This window comes from Protomyctophum bolini, assembly GCF_963924005.1.
Source record: "Protomyctophum bolini genome assembly, chromosome: 7".
Lineage (NCBI taxonomy): Eukaryota > Metazoa > Chordata > Actinopteri > Myctophiformes > Myctophidae > Protomyctophum > Protomyctophum bolini.
Window position 1 is genome coordinate 14,528,940 of NC_137868.1, and position 8,995 is coordinate 14,537,934.

An 8,995-nucleotide genomic window follows, 5' to 3' on the forward strand; every position below is an offset into this window, starting at 1 on the left:
GGATCAAATTTTCCATTTCAAATGGTGTTATTTCCAGCATGAAATCTCAAACAGATTTGTCTTTTTTCATGAGATTCAGTCTTGTTTATAACTGCCCATAGCAAGGGTTTGGCTAATCTTATTTAGGAAAATGCTGCAGGTGAACAGTCCCTGTATGGAGACCCTGTTTATCCCACTGAGATTATGGGGATGAGCTCCCGGGGAACTTATTCTTGCATCCCAAAAGCCTGTCAGCATAAGCTGTCTGAGAAATTATCCACAGACCCAGACAGATTGTGGTTGGGGGCATAAAATGACAAAGCAGAAATCTTTTGAGAAGAGGATGTGTTATCGTTGCAGAGTGCTTTTGAACAGCCTGCAAATAGGATATAACTTGTGCTTGTTATAAGGTATAGTTGTACAACCATAAAGATAGTGACAAGTTATAGATTGTAATACTTTTGTTTTGGCAGCTATACTGGTAGGCCAGTATAGGACAGACATATACTGGCCTACCATGGGATGACAGCCCCATTCAACGGGATGGTTTCCAGGTACCGTAGTTGTACATCGGGTGGTTTTGGATACATCTAAGCATCAGTTTTAAGGTGTGACAGTTGAACACACGTTTCCCTTCGAGACAAATAATGCATCCAAACGTTGCTGCTACTGTAGATGCTGAGGTTTTCTCTCATTGCCCTCCCTATTGGTCTGGGAGACATCCAGACCAATAGTGTCATGTCCCGCCAGTGGTGTCATATGCCCTTTGTTAGAAAACATACCCTCTTCTTTTAATGCCGTCACCCCTCCCCCCATGACCCCACTTCTCTCTCTCTCTCTCCCCCATACCCACGCCATGTCAGGGAAAGCCCCCCCAGTCTCTCCTGCACGCAGCATCCCTCTGGAATCAGGAGAGATTACAAATTAGGGGATTAAGTTCCCCTCCTAACCCTATAATCCAACAAACAACAATGCTTTCTAACGTCGGCCAAGAACTCCCGAGGCGTGGGTAAGTCCTCCACGTCAGTTAAACCTTATGGAAGGGTTCCCTTGGAATAAAATAATAATAATACGCACACACACACAGCACACACACACACACACGCGCGCGCGCATGCTCGCTTTCTGTCTCCAGCTCCTCCACCCCCACGCCTATTTATTATTATCTTTTTATGATCCTGTGTCTGTAATGAGGCGACATGGGAGACGATGCCTAATATCGGCTAATAGGGTCGATGGAACACGCCATTTTATTGGGATCACTCCTGGCACAAGGACGAAGAGGTTGCTAAATGCCCGTCTCCACTTCATTGTAACCCCCTCCCCGCCACCCTTGTGTATACTGTACATCAACAATGCGGCGGCGGACAACAGTAATGATCCCGATAATATTACCATGCCCCGGTGGTGATGTAAGACGCCGGCTAGCCACTGAAATAGGGCCCTGTTTTAAATAATGTCAGCGACGAGGCTCTGGGCTGGAGGTATATATGGAGGTCCGTGGGACGCACTCTTTTAATTTCATCGCTCTGTCAGCTTTTATTAAAACCCATTCGTCACAAAGGGAGAGTGAGAGAGAAAAGGGGCCGTGTTGTGGTGCCAGAGAGAGAGAGAGAGAGAGGAGAGAGAGAGAGAGAGAGAGAGAGAGAGAGAGACACACAGAGAAAGAGTTAAGAGAGACGACGTGGGGGAAAGGAGAGAGGGGGTAAAAGTGGGGGCAGCATTATAAAGAAAGAGAGATGGAGAGATGAAAAAGAGTGATATGATGGGGTGCTCTGGGGGACGGAGGGTGGGGTATATAGCAGCGTTGGGTGAGGGGACACTGGGGAAAGGTGTCGGGGGGGGGGGTTGCCATCACCTTGGGGAGAGGGTCTTAGACGAGGAGGAAGACGGGGGTGGCAGAGGAGACGGAGGAGGAGGAGGAGGAGGAGGAGGAATGAGAGACAGAGGGGGTTGCTCAGCGGGAGAGATTAATGATGGATCCAGGGGTACCCCTGGACCGGTGGGACGCCCCCACACCCCGGCTACACCTTCCCACCCAGCCCTCCCTCCCTGCCACTATCCCCATCCCACTATCTCTCTCTCTCTCTCTCTCTCTCTCTCTCTCTCTCTCTCTCTCTCTCTCTCTCTCTCTCTCTCTCTCTCTCTCTCTCTCTCTCTCTCTCTGTACCCCACCTTCATGCCCATTTGTATCTGTCTTTGAAGGGGATGGGGGGAGGGTGTACCCCCCACCCCAGAGACATAGAGAGAGAGAGGTCCAGAAACGTGTCACTGCAAAAACCACAGATTTTGTCCTCTATTTATTTATTGATTTTATTTGTATTTTTATTTTTGGGGGAGGGGGTGTTAATAATCTTCTTATAAACTAACTAGATTACACTTCTGAGAATGCACAACTGGTATTTACACACACACACACACACACACGCACACACACACAGCCCCACACACACACACACACACACACACACACACACACACACCATGTAGGCACACACAAGATGAAAAGAAAAAAGAACACGGAGACACACTTTATTGTGTGTAACGTTAACGTGTTTTGATGTCTTCCGTCTTTGTGGCCTAATAGGATTACGTCCAAACTCCCGTCTCTCATTTTGAAGGTTTGAGGAAATATCAGCCCCGGTTTGTGCGGCGTGTGCATTTATTTATTTCCACTGGGGACCATGCAGGCCAGGGTTTCTGCCAGAGAGTGTGTGCGTGTGCGTGTGTGTGTGTGTGTGTGTGCATGTGTGTTTGCAGTGGTGTGTGCGCACACGCGTGTGAGGGCGTGTGTATGTCATGGTGTGTTGCTTTGACTTTGGCGCCGGTTTCTGAAGTGGCATCAAAGTGGGCCGCCATGCTCCGCCGTGCCGCCTCGTCTCCACTCCACTCCACCCTGTCCTGTGGAGCCCTGCTCCCTGTCATCATCTACAGCCCACACACGCACCCCCCGCACGCGCACACACACACACACACACACACACACACACACACACACACACACACACATACACATGCACGTGAGCGACGGCCGTATACCTTCCAATCAAAAGGAGGAAATTAAATGATTCATCGCGTCTCCTGATGTAAAAACATGAAGAAGGGAAAGAAAAGGAAAAGGGGCCCGGGTGCACGGCAGAAAACACTTGTACAATGCTTCCGTTTCTTTGACCATGCATCCCCTGCTGCTTCTCTGGCTGTTCCTCTAAACTGAATAGTACATGACGGAAGAAGAGGAGAGAAAGAATAAGATGAGGGGGGGAGAGAGAGAGAGAGAGAGAGAATAAAATGAAGTGTGACAACATATGAATTTCAAATTGTCGAGGAGACATCAAAGTATGCCATCCGGGGCTCTCTCTCTCTCGCTCCCTCTCTTGTCTCTCTCTGTCTCTCTCTCTCTCTCTCCCTCCCGACAAGGACACTTTCTGATTTTTAATTCCGTCCCTGATTGTATCACCGGGGCCCCCCTAACGAAGAGAGGAGCGCCACGCGGCGAGCGACTGGCATCAGGCAGCGAGAGATAGAGCGGGGGCAGAGGGGGGACGAGGAGAGAGGGGAAAGAGAGAGAGATCAGAGGGGGGTGGGGGGGGTGGGGGTTTGTGGGGTGGGGGGTGTAGAAGAGGAGATAGATGGAGGAGGAAGGAGAGAAGAAAGAAGAGGCTCATCCAAACACAGGCGGCCGGGACCCTTTGTTGTCGGAGCGATCACAGCGCCTCTTTCATCAGACAGAGAGATGGAGAGAGAGAGGAGGAGAGCTTCTCTTCGGGGTGATGGGGACATGGGCAGAATGGGAGGGGACTACTTCTCACATATCAAACCAAGGTTCTTCTTCCAAGGACTTTCACTTTAAGTAGACTTTTTTTCCTTTTTTACAGGGAAGATTGCTTTCGCTTATATACGAATGAGAAGTGCAGAGCAGTGTAACACTAAAACCTTACCCTGAAACGACCAAAAATATGGTTTGTGTATGTATGTATGTGTGCATGCGTGCGTGTGTGTGTGTGTGTGTGTGTGCATGTGTGTGTGGCTAAGCAGCGCTTGCTTTCTATCCCTGATGATCGCTCCATTCCTGCACCGTCCATGTGACAACACAGACTCCTGCTGCAGTCTAATTGCCTGGGAGGTTCGCAGCGGGAACCTGGCAGGCCGCTGGCATCCCCTGCTATCTCTGGCAAAGCCCTGCGCCAGCGCTGCCGCAGTGCCAGCCGGCCCTGCCCAACTCCTCGCCAGGGGTCACATGGCCCAGAGTGCCTTTACCCCTTGTGGAAGTACTCCCGCGGTGCCCCCTTTGCGGAAACGGAAGGGAAACCCCTGGCCTATATCTGGTTGGAAAGTTCATATTTCTGCCATGCTGTCAGACACAGCAGTGCACGCACACACACACACACACATACATGCAGACAATGCGAGGCGGCAACCTTGTGTTTTCTTTTTTTTTTTGTTGCTGATTTTTCATTTTGCCGTGATTTTATTAGTTTTAGGAAAAGCGTAAAAATAACCGGTTCCAAGTAATGTACATTTCCTCCGTGATGTTATCTCCATCTAATAAAATGAAATATGAGGCCAATATCAAAAACATGCTTCCTATATTAAAAAGACAAAAGTCATATATCATGGGATCTGGGACGAAAGCAAGAACAGTACCGGTAAAAGCCTTGTTACACTTGCTTGCACAATGGTGTCGCACACCAAAGAATACCAGATCTACAAGGTCACACTGTGTCACAGTGCGGCGCGGGGCGAGCTTGTAGATCTGATATTTCCGGTGCGCGACACCAGTGCACAGCTGAGTATAAATCACCCTTGCGGATTAATTGAAACGGCCAGTGCGCCAAGGTTCCTTTTGAAGTGGGAGTCGGTGTTCATTTCGTTCATTTTGTAAAACCATGTTCGTCGACTACCTTTTTTCACTAAAAACTATAAGGTATGATCACTACTAAATATATTAACAATTTCGTCAACAAATAAAAACTACTATTACTAAAATGTTGATGAAAGGACTACTGGAGAAGAGAACTATAAGACAAGTCATTTTATGTTTGGTTGCACTCGTTGTGATCTTGTAGAGAGCTATTTTCAGCATGTTATATCAAGCATTACGGCCCAGTCAAGGCCCGGCTGACCCGCAAAAATAATAAATCGTCGTCAAAATCAACTGTAGATTTAGCCGACTAAGACCTTACAATAAGTCGACTGAAACTGGACCGAAACCAAAACATTTCAGATGACTAAAATATGACTCAAACTATAATGGCATTACATCCAAAAACTAAACTGAATCAATCAAAATTCGCTGCCAAAAATAAGGCGGGCGGTGCACCTTTGAAGTGTCAGAGGAACCAGTTGAACCAGCAGCATGCTGCAGGCCCATCAATCACAGCGCTGATAAGGTAAGAGGGTTCCACTGTGGTTCCACCCTGCAGGCGCCCTCCCTCCACCGCTGGGTACACGTGGAGCTGCAGGCGGAGGAACACCAACACACCTGGCATTTAGACCCACGCATCATGTCACTTGTCCCCGTCTGGCCAGGTGTGACAGCTGGAGCTAAATGTTATAGTCTATAAGGGGGGCTGTCATACATCTGGAGAGAGAGAGAGAGAAGGAGAGAGAGAGATTTAAGTGTGTGTGTGTGTGTGTGTGTGTGTGTGTGTGTGTGTGTGTGTGTGTGTGTGTGTGTGTGTGTGTGTGTGTGTGTGTGTGTGTGTGTGTGTGTGTGTGTGTGTGTGTGTGTGCGCGTGTGTGCGTGCATGTGTGTTTGTGTGTGCGAGAGAGAGCAAATGAACGTGCATGCGTGCGTGCGTGCGTATGTGTGTCTGTGTGTCCATGCATGTCTAAAAGTGTCAGTGCAGGGTTGATGGCCTTACATGACAGTCACATGGTGTGATAAAAACCTGCACAGCCCGACCTGAGAAATGTGCTGAGCTGTCAAACACACTGTACGGCTCCTCTGCTCCCCTTTGGCACTCCTTGTCAAGGGTTCAATCTGAGCCATTAGGTAACATGTTCCACATCATCACGGTGTGTCCTTAAAAAACCAGTTTTTTCATGGCGTCATGACAAGATGAAGAGCTGGAGCATGGCTGGCTTTATATCATCATGACAGCTAATTAATTGGTGGGTCTGGTTGAACCCACGTTAGTAATTTAGTTTTTTTTACTTATGTAAGCTAGTTCATATCTGGACTCAGTCAGCCTTGCATTGAGAACTCTACACTGGCATACATATTGTTTAGAAACTGAATCGTCTTTATTGTCACATCACAGGTTTACAGGTGTAATACAGTGGGTGAAATGTGTTTTTTCCACCTGTTTTTGATGTTTCCAGAAAGAGAAAGAAGAGACAGAAGAGGGCAGGTATCAAAGTGACAATAAGGTATCTATAGGTATCTATTTAAACCTGTGTAGTATATCCATCCAACATTATGTACATGAAGTGTCACGATACGTGACGTTTTCTGTTGTGCTTTTGTTTTGTAGTATTTTTGGTCCCTTGGTTTCCTCTGTTGCTTTTGTTACCACTGTTGTCTCACCACCTGTGATTATTAGTTTGCTCCACCTGTGTTCTGTTGGTCTCTTAGCCTATCACTGTCTTGATTTTGAGTTTTGTTCACCTGTGCCCTGTTCTCCCTGTGTATATTTATAGCCCTCATGTTTTTTTTTGTTCCTTGTCAGTTCATTGTTTGATGTTAAGTGTGATGTTGCTTGTACCCTGGATTTTAGAATAAACCCTCAAGCATTGAGACTTCTCTGCCTCTGCGCCTCCCTGTTCTGCACTTGGGTCCTACCTTATTGATTCACACCGTGATAAAAAGAGCATAGCAGCTGGTATACTGTTCATGACATTAGTATATAGTACTGTTGCGTTCACACGGGCAGACGCAACGACGCATAGGCGCGTTGAGAGTTGATTTGGAGCAGCTTCATGTATCATTGCGTCTTTGCAATGGCATGCCGCTACCTTCCATTGACAATGAATGGTAGACTGCATCTTTTACATCTGTTGTACATAAAACATGTAAAATTCACATGTTGGTCCATGAGTCCAAATGTCTAAGGCCAACCTGATGACAGGCGGTGGCCATGCCTTGTTCAACAGTCTCACGGTAGCCGGATGGAACAGCTGTACATAAATGCATGTTGCTCTTGATACTACAGTAGCCTAGGCCGCCGTCGTTGTAGGTGCCTGTTTATTGACAAGTCACACCCTTAGTGAACCATGTATTATTTATGTTCTCACAATTTCCATATTAGGGAAAGATTATATTATATTAGTGTACTGTACACAGTAAAATAAATGTACCGTATTTAAACAGGACCTCAGAACCTTTCTACCAGTATGTATGGTAGAGTAGGTAAACCACATGCGTCCCTAATCTGGGAATGTTATAAAAACTATAACTACATCCACGTAAACTCACATCGCAACAATGCATGTCATTCCTGTATTCATATTGTGTTTTGCAAGTGTTCCTTGTTCATAGTTTTAGTTAGTGTTTTACTGTTCAAGGTTCAAGGCACAAGGTTTCTTTATTTTGTCTCCCGAAGGATAAATGGACCCCAAGGACCCGCTATGCAGCATACAGATACAACACAATACAATACAAGACAACAAAGGCACACAGTGACCCGTACAACATTAAAATACCACACACCACCATACCTAGTGCAAAAGAGGGGAAGAACATCACCTCAAAACCTTCAACTGTTCTGTTGTTTTACTTTACACCTGTGTACCTTTATTTTGTAGTTATGCCTCCTGGTTTCCTCTGTTTCGCTTGTACTGTGATTAGCCTATTAGTTTTGCACTTGTGTCGTTTTAGTCTTAGCCTATCCCTGTGTTGATTGTCAGTTAGTTTTATCTGTGTCCTGTTACTCCCTGTGTGTAAATGCTCCCTGTTTTTTTCAATTCATTGTCAGATTATGAGTTATAGTCACAGTTTTCTCTGTTGCGCTCTCCTGGTGTTCCCATTGCTCCTATAGTGTTGATAAACATTTTGTAACCTGCTCCTGACTGTCGTCCTGCATTTGGGTCCTACACTCGCTGGTCTCCAACCGTGACAAACGTAATGCATTGTTTTGCTTGCAGAGCGGCTATTTACGGCAAATAGTCCCCCGTCAATGAAGTATATTTGGTTTAAGTGGTTTATAGAATATAACTGTATACGTGCAGGTTGGAGGACCTGGTCACCCTACTGTACCATTGACACATTTAGACATGAGAGAGCATGAGAGAGCACACTGCACTTTAGCAGTGCAGTGTGCTCTCTCATGCAGGAGACCAGTGTAGAACATAAAAGTTCAGATTTCAGAACACGTTGTGACGGCCCCCTGTATAGATTGTATTGTAGCCTACTATATATTAGGGTGTATGGTATGGTATTATGGTAGTATGGTAATTATATTAGGTGGTCTGGTGTAGCTATATTTATAATTCACTTTGGTTAGTTTGGTTCCTTTGCTTTGCTGTCCTAATTTCTGTTCTCCTTATCTTGCAGTGGATTGGGGAGCAGAGCTGTGATGTCATGACAATCAGTCAAGCGGCGGCACCTGGGCCTGGTGCCGACGCCCTGTATAAAAGCCTGTCTCCTCAGTCCTTTCCTCAGCTCTGTTGTGTTCAGTGCTCTCTTGCACTTCTCCCACTATGCACCTTCCCCAACTCTTTTAAAGGACCTATAACATAAAATTCAACTTTTTCAAGGCCTTCATGTCATATGGGTGTTTTAATGGAAATTGCTCTCAGGAACAGCTCGACTGATTTTGGCCTCATCGTGATGTCATCAATGTCACCCTACTTTGTATATTTCCCCCTCTTCTTCAGTCTTCAGTTCCAAATTTGCATTTCCACTTTGTTTACAATGTCCACCATTGTTGATTTTCCAAGCTGGCATGGAATGGAAACAAGCCTGGTTTTATCTAGCATCAGTATTATAATGACTCAAATATTAAATAATCTGCCTATCAGCCCCCCCACCACCTCAGAACATTGTGGTACTGCAGCTAAAACTGCTTTCAAATGA